This window comes from Ictalurus punctatus, chromosome 19, assembly GCF_001660625.3.
Source record: "Ictalurus punctatus breed USDA103 chromosome 19, Coco_2.0, whole genome shotgun sequence".
NCBI lineage: Eukaryota > Metazoa > Chordata > Actinopteri > Siluriformes > Ictaluridae > Ictalurus > Ictalurus punctatus.
The window spans coordinates 22359344-22374522 of record NC_030434.2 but is presented as its reverse complement, the minus strand read 5'-3'; positions in this window follow the sequence as shown (position 1 = coordinate 22374522).

Below are 15179 nucleotides of genomic sequence, written 5' to 3'. Positions count from 1 at the left end.
GTCCATATTTGTTAATTACAAAAAGTTCAAAAGTTCATCAGATTGTGTATGCAGCTTTGGGATCTCCCTGTTACAGTGTTTAGCTTTTAAAAAAAAAAAAAAACAAAGGTGAGTGAGTGAGGAAACATGTCAGAATGGCAGGGAAACGATAACCCCCCGGTGTGAACAGAGAGAGTAACCTCTAAGCATCTGGTAAGTGGTGGCCATCTTGTCTTTAGAGAATATGATGATGAGGAATTATTATGCAGAATGAAAGAAAACTGCATGTGTAGTAGTAATAAGTTGAGGTGGAATACAGGTGAGGTATACAGCACAGCAGCTCGTTAGTGTTACAGAAACTTTTAGAAGATCTGCCGTTGTTCTTCACAAGGTTCTTTGGTGTGTCGGTTTGGGAGAACCTTTAAGACGTCTATGTAGAATCCTCCAATTGAGGGTTTACCCTATCAGAGAAGGTTCCAGGTAGGAAGCCAAGAAACCATACCTGCTCCAAGAAGCCTTAAGGAACCTTTTTGAGATGTTTAGCTTAAAGGAATTGTAGAGGAGTCTGTATTTGTGTAGAGGTTTCGGCAGTACACGGTATATATATATATATATATATATATATATATATATATATATATATATATTATACAAGGTAAAGGAAATATTACAATTGAGCGGACCCAGAATCGACTCAAAGGTCAAACTTTGAGATCAAAGTTAGGTTACTGGAGTTAACCCTTTACTGCATGGCGTTGCCGTATGGCAACAATTAATTTATCTCCGATTTTTTTGATAGGCAATAATACAAAGCTACTATTTCCTTATGCAACTGGAAAAGGGAGGCTTTAACTTTGACATAACAAATGTCATGTCAGACGACCAGGAAGTGCTGTCTGCAGTTCCTTTTCTGCAATCACATGGCATGGTGAAGGTCAGCCTCAGAGAACTCTCAAAATGTTAATCATTTTTCAATATTTACGAAAAACTACCTGGAGGGAAAAAAGATTAACACTATGTGTGGTAAGTTAACTCTTTTTTTTTTTGTTGTCATTTTAGACAAGTTTATATATTTTGAGTATTATGTTAAATGGTAAAATGTCATCGTTGCCATATGGCAACAATATGCAATAATGGAACTGTGGTTTTGCGCATTCAGGAATTGAAACAGGCCTACATAGCAAAAACAAACAAACAAACAAAAAAACAAACAAAAAAACACTAGACTTCTCTAATAGTATATTTACATTTTTTTTAAATTTACCAACAGTTTACCAACTACCCCCTAAACAAAAATATAAATTAAAAAAAAAAAATTATATTACTTGAACTAATTCAAGTAATAAAAAATTCATTAAAAATGTTATGTAAATGTAATAATTGAAGCAGTAGAGGGTTAAATTAAAGAATAATTATATTACATTCAGAAAGATTTAGATTTTTGTTAAGCATTGTAACATACTACATTATGTGGCCATTTTGGTTACTTGCGAAGACGAAGGAGCATCTATCTGTGAAACACAACTCACTGAATTTCGTGTTTGCTGTAAAAAACGGAATCGATTACATTCCCATTGCGAATGAGTGCAAATGCAATTTTATAAACTACAGGTCTGAATTGTTTTAATCAATACGAGGATGGAATGTGAAACTTGATTGTGTTGCTTAATTACCTCAAAATCAAGCTTCCCAAACTTTAAAGATATTCATTTAGACAGACAACATGGTCAGGTTATAAACTAATTGACGGTGTAAACACTGAGGATTTGTCGACCTTATTTTCGTCCTAAAAGTGTGCAACACACAGCAGTTAAAGGTAAAAGACTGGTAGTAACTATGGATGCATCGATACTGATAATGGTATCAGCCCGATACATTTACTCATACGTGTACTCATAAAATTGCTCCGATTCGAAATACGATACGATATGACACTATGTGGCACAAGCGTAGCGTGTGCTGTCATGCTAACGAACACAATCTGGACATATTACATGATTAACGATGACAATCCAAGCAAAGCAGGCTGCAAACTGTTCGGTGAAGATGTCAGTAGGAGGAACTACACCATCTTTTTACAGTACCCGTACACGGCTTTTAAAAAATGGCATAGATGTATGTTTGGAACTGAAACGAGTCAAAAGCTAAATGTTCATACTGTGAAAGCTTTAGACCAACACTAACAGATGAAGTTAGGAATGTAGGGACGGAGGTGCTGCATGTTTTATGAGCATCGACAAAAATCCCGAAACCCAGAGGTTCTCCATCCATCCATCAATCTATACCGCTCATCCTTTTCAGGGTCACGGGGGAACCTGGAGCCTATCCCAGGGAGCATGGGGCACAAGGCGGGGTACACCCTGGACAGGGTGCCAATCCATCCCAGGGCACAATCACATACACACTCACACACCCATTGATACTCTACGGACACTTTGGACACGCCAGTCAGCCTACCATGCATGTCTTTGGACTGGGGGAGGAAACCGGAGTACCCGGAGGAAACCCCCGCAGCGCGGGGAGAACATGCAAACTCCACACACACAGGGCCACGGTGGGAATCAAACCCACGATCCTGGAAGTGTGAGGCAAACGTGCTAACCACTAAGCCACCGTGCTCCCCCTGGAGGTTCTATAAAACAAATATAAAAAAAAGAAAGAATTAAAGAAAGAAAGAATAGCTTTGTAGGTGGCTCACATTTACTGATGTATAAGCTCACGAAAAGGTCCGAGGTGTGCTTGGTTAGAAGATGACAGATGGACGGGGTGATTAGGACAAATAGGACAAGCTCTTTTCTAGACAGGTATCGAGCACTTGGATAATAAAAATGGATCGGTCAGGAATCCGTCACCTTCCTGGCGATGTCATACGCTACGTCGGTGTCATGCTGAACGTTATAAGAGCGTCAATTCAACAATTCAATCTATTTGATTGATTTAGCAGCGCCTTAATTTATTTGTTTATTGGCACCACTTTGCTTCACACTTTAATGGAAACAGTGGCAGATTCAGTAATGATCTAATTCTTTGGTCTAACAATGATGGATTATTGTCATGACGGCATGTTAGCAAATTGGGAAAACTGGGAAACAAATACGTTCTTTGCAAATGTTTTACATAATTAATCGTGATTCATCTACGCCGGATCGAGCATCGCGTGAAGGACGTCTGGGAAAGTCATCGTTCTCCAAAAGCATGAAGATTACTCTATTCATGTATCTGTCAACCCTGAGGAACGTTGACCTTTTTCAGATCAATGCCGTGACTATGAATCAAGAGTTGCTGAATACAACAGAGAGACGTTCGCGTTATCGGAAGCAATTGACTGAGCGTTTGAGGGCCAGCCTAGTAATCTAGCACAAGGGGGAAAAAATGACCTTCATCTTGTCAGATTGTATTCACTTAAAGACAAAATAAAGACAAGTCATCAGGGAAGCAGATGCTCCACAGAGGTGTAGAATTAAAACAGAATAGGCTGATCAATGCACAGAGACAGAGAGACAGACAGAGAGAGAGATACAGAGAGAGACAGAGAGAGAGAGACAGAGAGAGACAGAGAGAGAGAGACAGAGAGAGAGAGACAGAGACAGAGACACACAGAGAGAGAGACAGAGGGAGAGACAGAGGGAGAGAGAGAAACAGAGAGAGAGACATAGAGAGACAGACAGAGAGAGAAAGTGAGAGAGACAGAGAGAGAGAGAGACAGAGACACACAGAGAGAGACAGAGAGAGACAGAGGGAGAGAGAGAGACATAGACAGACAGAGAGAGAAAGTGAGAGAGACAGAGAGAGAGAGAGAGATACATAGAGAGAGAGACAGAGAGAGAAAGTGAGAGAGACAGAGAGAGAGAGAGACAGTGAAAGAGAGACAGAGACAGACAGAGAGAGAGAGACAGAGAGAGAGACAGAGCGAGAGAGAGAAACAGAGAGAGAGATACATAGAGAGAGAGACAGAGAGAGACAGAAAGAGAGAAACAGAGAGAGAGAGAGAGAGAGAGAGACATAGAGAGAGAGACAGACAGAGAGAGAAAGTGAGAGAGATACATAGAGAGAGATACAGAGAGAGAGAGACAGAGAGAGAGAGACAGAGAGAGAAACAGAGAGAGAGATACATAGAGAGAGAGACAGAGAGAGAGACAGAAAGAGAGAAACAGAGAGAGAGAGAGAGAGAGACATAGAGAGAGATACAGAGAGAGAGACAGAGAGAGACAGACAGAGAGAGAAAGTGAGAGAGATACATAGAGAGAGATACAGAGAGAGAGAGACAGAGAGAGAGAGACAGAGAGAGAGAGAGAAACAGAGAGAGAGAGAGAGAGAGAGAGAGAGACAGAGAGAGAGAGAAACAGAGAGAGAGAGAGAGAAACAGAGAGAGAGAGAGAGAGAGACTTAATTGATAACCTCAGGAAGGGAATATCAGTTTTCAGGACACTTCATCCATTTAAATTAACTTTATCCTTTTCCATTTTTCCTGTTTAGACATGTTTCAAAGGCCACATGCGCGAGAGTCACAGCCTGAATGAGATCTGAAAATATTTATACACGCCGTTGGGCTAAATATAGTAATTTACATTAACAAGACATCTGAGATGTTCCTTCATTATCCTACGTGACACGAACAGTGCATGTACGTTAACCCTTTCCTGCAAACTTATGGACAGTCAGTTTAAGGCTCTCTTTTAGGTTTTAGGAGAATATAAGATGTAAATCACCTCCACATCAACTAACATGAACCTCTATAGCTCTATTTGTCAATCTCAATCTTTAATAACTTTCTACATAAAAAAAAGAAATAAAAAATTAAAGTAAAAATGGTTTTGTGCCAGACTCCATCGATCACCTCTGAGTGTTTTTCTATTGCGTTTTCCTTACAGTTTGGGTTCATATCGGTGTTATTGTTTTTTCTTCCTTCTTTTGTTTTTTTGTTGTTGTTGTTTTTTTTTGTTTTAGATCAACTGCAAAACTGATACATTTCATCTTTCCATTTAAAAACATTGAAGGATGCAAACTTTTGCACATAAACATGGGGCAGTGGTGGCTCTGTGGTGAAAGGCTCTGGGTTACTGATCAGAAGGTCAGGAGGTCAAACCGCAGCTCTGCCAAGCTGCTACTGCTGGGCCCTTGAGCAAGGCCCTTAACCTTCAAGTGCTCAGTTGTATAAATGAGATAAATGTAAGTTGCTCTGGATAAGGGCGTCTGCCAAATGCCGGAAATGTAATGTAATTGCCCATGAAGCACTCTCTTTCTCAGCTTACAGCCTTAAAATATTTACATTTTATGACATTTGGCAGACGCTTTTATCCAGAGCAACTTACATTATTCTCATTTATACAACTGAGCAATTGAGGGTTAGGGGCCTTCCTCAAGGGCCCAACAGTGGCAGCTTGGCAGTGCTGGGGCTTGAACTCCTGACCTTCTGATCAGGGCGGCTGTGGATCAGGTGGTAGAGCGGGTTGTCCACTAATCGTAGGGTTGGCGGTTCAATTCCTGGCCCACGTGACTCCACATGCCGAAATGTCCTTGGGCGAGACACTGAACCCCAAGTTGCTCCCGATGGCAAGCCTTGCATGGCAGCTCTGCTACCATTGGTGTGTGTGTGTGTGAATGGGTGAATGAGACACAGCATAAAGCGCTTTTTTTATAAAAGCGCTACATAAGTGCGCCATTTACCAGTAACCCAGAGCCTTTAACTACTGAACCACCACTGCAAGAAAATCACATGACCCTGATGATAACGTGCTAACTCATTCACACAGGAGATCAAAAACTCTCTATGAATTCGTTTTAAATGAATCTTTACAATTAAAGAAACAGGCCGAATGACCTTATTGTCTGTCTCAGTGCAACTTTTCCAAACCTGCTGAGCCCCGTTTTGCATTTTGAGGTGATTAACACAAACCACCACATTCCGGCAAACCTGCAATCGACACCTGAAGCCCTGAAGACAAATTTGTCAGGCTTCAATCTCAAATCTGTGTTGACAAACGAAAAAAGAAAACAACATGTCTGACCTGTAGTTTTCAGGCTGATGAGCAGCTTTTAATGCATTTATTTGTGACGTGCCACTTGGCTTGGGTTGCACCACTGCAGCATCAATTTAAAGTTGAAATCAATGATTAAATCCAAGACTGGAATGAGTTTTTAAATTCTCAGTCTTGCTGTGACCTTTAAAATCCACTATATTGTAAATTGACCCCCCACTCCTCCTCTTCCCTTCTCGGTTATCAGTGCAACAAAACAAAATCCACGTACTTATCTACAGAAATACAGCATTCGAAAATGTTTCCTGAAACTAGACATGCTACAAATAAAGACAGGGATGTTGGAAGAACTTTTACATTGGGGAGCGTACACGTGAGCATGTGTGAACTACAGTATGACATCACACGTGATCCTTTCCATAGTCCTTCCAAGGGACTTGTATGGCAGATGCTTGACACGATCTAATCCTAATAATAAACAGATTAATACTGTGTTGTTATTTAACAACGAAAAGCAGTTCTATTGTTGATATGGTGATGTTTTCTGTTATTTAGCGTTCATGGACGGAGTCTACAGTTTCAGTGCTGTGTAACAGTCAGGAAGTATCCCAACACGGGAGTTACTTCCTGTTCTCACTTCTGTTACAGCAGCTATCACCAGCCTCGCTGGTGATATTTTCCTCCATGTCTTTACTTTTCAAATGCTCAGCTGTATAAATGAGATAAATGTAACATGTCATATCCTTACATTGTTCTAGATAAGGCTGTCTGCCAAATACCATAAACGTAAATGTAAATCCCACAGTCCTGAAGACGAAACTCTCTCGGAGGTTCTATAACATTAAATCTAACTGTAAAAAAGTTCAAGCGTGCAACGTGTCATTCATGTTATAGATTGGAATCAGTGGAAAAGCGCTGTGGTATGAAAGGAATATTATCTTCAACATACACACTCAAAATAAATACTCTAGAGTTTGTTTATCTGCTATTATTATTATTATTATTATTATTATTATTATTATTATTATACATCCATTTTCCGTACCGCTTATCCTACACAGGGTTGCAGGGGGTCTGAAGCCTATCCCAGGGGATTGGGCACAAGGCAGGGGCACAATCACACACATATTCACACACTACAGAGAATTTGGACATGCCAATCAGCCTACAACACATGTCTGTGGACTGGGGGAGGAAACCAGAGTACCCGGAGGAGACCCCCGAAGCACACAGGGTGGAGGCGGGATTCGAGGTGGTGTGGAGGTGCGAGGCAAACGTGCTAAACACTATGCAACCGGACATTATTATTATTATTATTATTATTATTATTATTATTATTATTATTATTATTATTATTATTATTATTTTAGCAGCTGCACCTCCAGTTAAAGGAATTCTGAAACTCAAGGTTTCTTCCCACTTCGGTAATTTGGTATTTTCATGCTACTTGATTTAAGGAACTTCAACATAACTTCCATATATATATATATATATATATATATATATATATATATTTATATATATATATATATATATATATATATATATATATATATATATATATATATATTTGAGATAAATTTACATTCTGATTAATTTAGGGTCACCCGTCTGAAACTATACAGTAAGTACACTTCAAGTATGATCCAAAATACGTAGCAAAATTCGCGCGATTTTTTTTTTTTATCACATCAGATTCAGACTTCTATAAACTGATCAGTACGTGTGACTGGAGAACGTGACACCTGAGAAAGTGTATACTGTAAGGACGACGTAGATAAGGAGAGAGAGAGAGAGTCTGAGTGACGGAGCTGACTGAGATACTGTCCAATGAGGTATGGAAGATAAGGATTTTACAGATGAAGAGGAAAGGGTTGGGGGGGGGGGGTGTATAATGTCATGTATATCATGCATTGACTACAAAATAAGCATTCATCATTCATCTACTGAAGCATTATGATGCCTGCTGGATTTATGTCATTAAATCATATCATGCATATAAAATGTGTGTGCGTGAGTGTGCGCACGATCAAGCCCCATCAAATCCAGAGCTGCTTTACAACACTGATAATAATATTTATGAGTTTCAACTGAACAGAACGGATTTATGCCATAAAAATGTCCGTCGTTCTGTCTGTTATGCTACAGATTTGAATCAATACATCATGCATGAGTGCTAATCCACTAGCATGCTCAAGCAAACATGATACCGATCCTCGCAACATACAGTATAAAGCAAGATCTTTGCTAATTTAATATGTAGGATCTCATCCTATATCGAGCGAGGCAAGGCTGAGCAAATCCACATTCCTCCTCGGATGAGAATCATTCACAGCTAGTCGACTGTAAAATATTTATTAGCTACAAAATGAGTGTGGTGGCACTTTTTTTAAAAACTGACAGGCCTTGGACGGGTCTTTGTGATGCTCTGAATTCCTCAAGACTTCATAGTATCACGTTTTTCATGTACTCTCGCTTTTTAATGTAACCGGGGTTCCGTGGCTACATGGTAGAGCTAGTGCTTATGTAAGGGATAAAACACTGCGTATGAGCTGCGCTGGGAAAATAATCAACGCTTAGAAGTGGGCTGGATTTTAGTGGAAGATTAGCGAGGAAAACTAATTTTGTCATTGAATGTTGTATTCCTGCCTTGCATATGAGAGCATACACATGCGAAAGCGTACAGTATGTACATACGATTACATTTACATTTAGCACATGGCCTTATCCAGAGAGACCTACAGAAATGCTTTGTAGTCTTTATTTAAAAAAAAAAAACACAAAAACACAACATTTCCTCATGCTTGTGCAAATCAGGGTCTAGGAAGCAGGCTTACAAGATATTTTAGCACCTTTTTACAAAAAGGTTGTGTTTACAGAAAGGATGTGAGCAGGGGTGGACAAAGTACTGAGAAATGACACTGAAGTGAAAGTATAGATAATGGGTTCCAATTGTACTCAGTTACTAAAGAAAAAGTGGAAGTATCCAACCACCAAAAAAAATTTACTCAAGTAAAAGTAAAACGTTTTAAAGGCGACGTTTAAATACATATTTAAAATATATATATATATATATATATATATATATATATATATATAAAGACATGCTTTAACTCATTAAATTAAGTCGGTCTTTAAGTTGTCATGTGACAGTTATGAAGGAACTTTATGAAATTATGAATTTCGGATGAGACGTTAAACCGAGGTCCTGACTCTCTGTGGTTATTAAAAATCCCAGGACACTTATGGACCCTTCTCTATCACGACCCCGTAATAATCCCCATCTCAGAACTGGCTACATCACGCTCTCCTCTCCACTAATAGCTGGTGTGTGGTGGGTGTTCTGGAACAATATGGCTGCCGTCACATCATCCAGGTGGATGCTACACACTAGTGGTGATTGAGGACCCCCCCCCCCACACACACACACACACACACACTATGTAAAGCACTGAGTGTCTAGAAAAGCACTATATGAATGTAAGGAATTATTATTATTATTATTATTATTATTTATTTATTTATTTATTTATTTTATTATCTTAAACTGAAAAGTCATGTGTTTGTACCGTAAGGGTAGAGTTCTCAGCAAGTCTAAGCATGTTCACATGAACATCATGAGTCTGTTTTCTGTCTCCTTTATCCAGCACACAGCTCTTGTGTCATCGTGCGTGAGTGTGTGTGTGTGCGCGTGTGCTATATTAGTTTCCATGAGCACACAGAAATGGCTTTATGATAGACGAAGACTTCCCTAAAGCGAGGTGAGGAGTGTGTCACTTTCCCCCTAAGGAGCCTCATCATGCAGAGTGCGTATCTCCGTAAGGATCTGCAGCACCGTGAGTGGAGTCAAAACATTCCTGTTACCCACGGATACGGCGATAAAACTCGCCCACAGACACAAAGTCAAACTTATATTAAGTTCCACAATCTCCTTTCTCGCCCGAGACCATTCAAAACGAGTTCTGTTTATGTCCAGGAACTGTCTTTGTCCGGACGGCGGTGTGTGTGCGATCTCGAGGCCGATAGCGTCCGCGCTCGCTGCTGAATGTTATTTTCCTCTGGTCGGTGTTGTGTGATGTTTATTTGTGTCTGTGTTTTTAGAGATAGAGGCGTTTATTCCCTCGAGCCTTGTCTCGAACGGCCGAGCTCGTCCCTGCTTTGCTTCCAAGAACTATGACCGTTCTAAAAGTGCGCATGCCACCATCAATCATAAGCACACCCACGCGCACGCACACACACACATATAAAGGTAGGATTGGTATATTTTTGCTCCTAGAAACAAAGACTTTTTTTTTCTTTCGCCAAAAACAAAAGAAACGCACACAGAGGGAGTCTGTGCTTCTTTTTTTGTTTTTTTGGTTTCTCGCTGTTAGGCTGAGCTCGGTTGATTTATGGCGCCCCGTGCGTTATTGCATTTACATCATATCGCTGTTTTGATTTATCACTTGCAGCTCTGTCAAGGCTCTCCACGCTTGCCTTTTTTTGTGTGCATGTTTCGCTCATTCTTTCAGCACAAGGCTCAGACACTGTCACTGTACCACACCAACCTTACAGTATATTCACCACATTCATCTCTGAAACAAAGAGCTGTAGGAAAAGAGAGAGAGAGAGAGAGAGAGAGAGAGAGAGAGAGAGACCTTACTCACATCCACAATATCCACAAAGCCTGTATTTATCAGTTCCGCTGATTATCAGGGTGGATTAGCATCTGTGTGTACAATACAAAAGCAAATATTACTCAGAAATGAAGAGGAGATAAATATTTTACGCCGTTCACAATCAGACCGAAATGACTCGTGCCTGCTTATAAGCTCCCTCAGATGTAAATACAACCTGCTGCTCCGACCTGTCATAAACTTTCGGTAACGTTCTGTGAAGGCTATAAGTATAATGACCTGTAAATACATCAGTGGTGGCTGGTGGGTTTTAAAATAGAGGACGTCTGTTATAGAAGTATATACAGTATCTAGTATATATCGTTGTGCGTGTGTGTGTGTGTGTGTGTGTGTGTGTGTGTGTGTTCTGTGTTTATTCAGTTTATCTGTCAGTCTGGCGCCCTGTTTAATTCTCTTCCAAAATCAGGCCGAAAAAGTTTGTAGCGTCCGCCACGTCTGCTAAAATGTAGCTAAGCTACTAACTAGCTAGCTAAACTTCACCGAAGAGGGTCGTGAAAGCTAGATCTATAAAAAAAAAATAAATCCCAAAAAGTATACATGCAAGTTATGAAATGTAATGTCATACGTACAATTAATTTAAAATATTTAACAATTACAATGATAAAAACAAACAATAACCAGCTATGCTACGGGGCGTCCAACAAGTCTCCATACATTGGGGAAATTAGTACTTTTTTAGCGAACTGTCTTCCAAAAGTTTTCGTGCTTAGTTTAATATATAACATATTTGGTTTTCGACAGCCTTTGAGAACACCTTTGACAATAGAAGAACGTATTGAAGTTCTCGTTCTCGTGGATGGATCGGGAAGCTGTCGCAAGGATGCGATGGGCTTTAACGGGAAACACGGCGAGCACGTCAAACACTATACTGTCGCCAAACTTATCACCCAATTCAAAAAGACTGGAAGTATTGTGGACCAAATGAGGAGAAGTAGGACGTCCATGAACATCCAGTGACGAAGGCACAACCGACATGATGCTGCATTCATAGTCCTCTACAGTGTGTATGGAGACGTTTTTGGACACGCTGTAGTTGTGTAAAACTGTTATGGATTTGGTCACTGACTGCTTCGAGCACTCTGTGAGTCTGACTGGTGCTGATAGGTTTAAATTGGTCAGTTTGTCATGATTGCAAGGTTCCTCCCATTTTCACAGATCTCCCAATCGTTATATAGAGAAGCTTGTGCTTCCGAGTGGTCCAAGCGAAGAGCTCACCGTTCAATAAGCAGAGATTTTTTTCTTCTATGCAAAAACCCAAGTACCCACACTCCCGTTCACCCTCAGAGACACACGGCGTCCGAGTGGGACCCAAAATGACATATTATAAGCCTGTTGTCCAATCAGCGTTCATCTTTCCTCCTATTAAAACACAGTGTACTTGAATCTGCCGTAGAAGCCGCGCAGCACTGGATTCCCATCGTCACTTCGGTGCACATCTTTAATGATCTATCATATTTTAAATTAAAATAGATTTCAGTTTTGTCTCTTTTTATGACATTTGGGGAGGGAAACGTCTTGCTAACAAAGCTTTTGAGCTTAAAAATGACCTGATATGAGATTAGATATCTATAATGTATCATTTTCATAAACAAAAAGGATCTGATCACCAGTGTTGACCAAGGAAAAAAGTTCAGAGTTAACAAAATGATAAACTTTTATATATGGTTAGAATGTTTATGGTCGATATATGCCACAACACATTAGTTAGGCTAGTTAACAAGCTAACTGTATTTGTTAGATTTTTGAGTTCTGCCAGAGTAGGACTCATTTATGTTTTCCTGTGCTTGATAAATGAGATCTGGGGCAATTCCAGAGCACTTTAATAACAATAATAGGGTATATAAAAAAAATTATAATAATAACATTGCTAACTAATAGCTAACTAAATAGCTTTGCTAACTTTGCTAACGAATAACTTTGCTAACTTAGCTAAATAGCTAAGTTTTTTTCCCTTTGCCTTTGGAGTACAGTTGATATCACTGAAGATGTTAGTAGCAAAAGAGCATCATTAATGAATGAAAGATATTCAGGGTGTGGTATTTAATTCACTATATCACATTAATTAGGCTGTTATATTAGCAGGCTAGTTAGCTAAGTGACTAACTTGTGACACACTTTAAATGTGTGCTAGAGTAAGAATAATTTTAGCTTTTTTTGACCTTGTAAAATGATATAATTTAGGGCTTAGATCGTTTCTTCTCCTGATGTTTATAATCCAAACTGTTTGAAACCAGCAACCCGTGAAAGCGTTTCATCATATAACCCAAGACCACAAGACCGACACTCGGACAAACACAATATACGGTGAGACACGACTGTTATGTATCACATCAGAAATCCACGTAGCAGGTAGATGGAGCGGCGTGGCTAAATAAAGTGACACAGTAAGATGAATACTTCCTCCTCCCTTCTCCCCATGCCTCAGTGTCAGACTCATTGTTTTCAATAAAGTGTCACGGCAGCCCATTATATAATCGCATTTGGGATTTTGGGATGGTGGGTTTGATGCAATCAATGGTTATTAGAATCAGCCTGTATTGATTGAAAGCAGAGAGAAGATATGATCTCTCCATCTCCATGGCATGGAGCTTTGCTTAGATCATAATCTCCTCCTGCTTCTGATTGGCATTAATAGGCCCGTGTGTAGCCCGGGGACATGGACGGAGATCATTTTTTACCCCTAATAGTATAACTGTATGCTGCCCTTGCATCCATTAGGGTTTAAAAGGGGGTGGGTGGATGGGATGGGATGGGATGGGGGTTTGAAGGCTGGAACGCTATATCTGGGAACGGGTTGAAGTTAGGGAGGTGCTCAAACATTATTAAGACGTGGTTTGTGTAAGTCGTCTTGCTTGTGCTGCAGTAACCCGTCACTGCTCAGACTGCTGCTCCATTCGTTTGCATGTGCGAGTGTTCGTAAGAGAGTGTGTGCCGGAGCTGTGCTGCATTTTCACAAGGTGACATTTAAAGGACAGTTTCACACACTGCAGTTCAGCAGCCGTGAGCCGCTGACACATTAAAGACTTTATTACGCATGCAGCGTGCATCCAAGAGCCAGCTACTGCAAAACACACACACACACACACACACACACACACACACACGTGACTGTGTGCTAGGGACAAGTTGATGTGTACATAAGAGTAAAGTGTCAGTATCACTACTCTATAAAGTGAGATACAGTCTAGCAGCCAGCATATAAATACAAACATCAAAGAATCGCATTTAGAGTTGAGGTAAGGGTGTGTAGTAAAGATTTAATGTGGAAAATGCATGCGCCGGTATTCAGATCTCACCTTTTTCAGTATTTACGTGAGCGTTACACACGTGGGGCGGAGTTTGAGAATTGTTCTTGCGTGTGATTGGCTGTTGTGCTGAAATGTATGCTTTGAATGTCATTCAAGGTCAATATTAAACACACAATAGTGAGGCAGTGTGTATCTTGAGGACCGAATTTTTATGCTAATTAGAAGTGCGATGTAATATCCTGTGTCCCACATTATAATTTCATGTCCTCAATTTACAGTAGCGTCTTATGGCTTATTATTATTTTGTGCACAATCAACTCTGGGAGCATGACAATAAAATACAAATAAATCGGATGTGCGGGATCGAGTGCTATTTTATACGTACGCTGCTGAAGAAAGGCAAATAACGGAAGCCGTTTTGTTTTTTGACGAAACCGGTGATTCGTGTGATCATTACCACGAGGACTATTCATGCAGCGATGTACCGGACTCCTATAGTCTGTGAATACGCATGACTTCCCACACATATTGACGAAATACACGTAATATTGATGTAACTTTTCGACTCAATGACTCCGAATACAGATCACAGTGCATCTGTTACCTCTAGGGCCATGGTTCTCAAACTGCACAGCCAGGGGGTCTGTGATTGTTTTTATTATATTGTTACATCCATGGAAGCAACAACACACTATTATCAAAAATATTAGATTATTTGACTGGTGACTCGGATTTTAAACGGGTTTAACCCAAACCTCAATAACTCAAAAACAAGTCAGGATATAAACAATCTTGAATTTGATGACAATTTTAACGAAAACGCTTTCCGTCGATGGACCGTTCTAGAATAAAAAGCTCCCTAGCGTCCAATAAATAGCCAAAATGCTACCATACACATGTAGATAATGAGCCTTAAGACTGTGGTTTTAATACCGCTTTCCTAAAATGTCTGATATTTAATTGTAAAAATGCTTATAATTGAATACATATCTGGCAACCCTGTATATTAGTGCGTCTGTGCTATGTTCAGTGAGATTAGTCTGGCTATAGTATTAGCATTAAGCCGCTCTCGGCAGAAGAAGTAGTGAGTTTACTTTACTGGTTTACAGAAGAAGAAGAAAAAAAAAAGAAAGTGGAAAAAAATAATGCCGTAAGTCTGTGTGTGTTGTTACAACATCAATAGTGAACAAAGTCGTCCCTGTGGATTCATCTTGCCTGTGTACCACAGAATAAAGTTAAATCTGCAGAAACGTGCCCGGCATGTCTGCTTGGATGTGTGTGTGTGTGTGTGTGTGTGT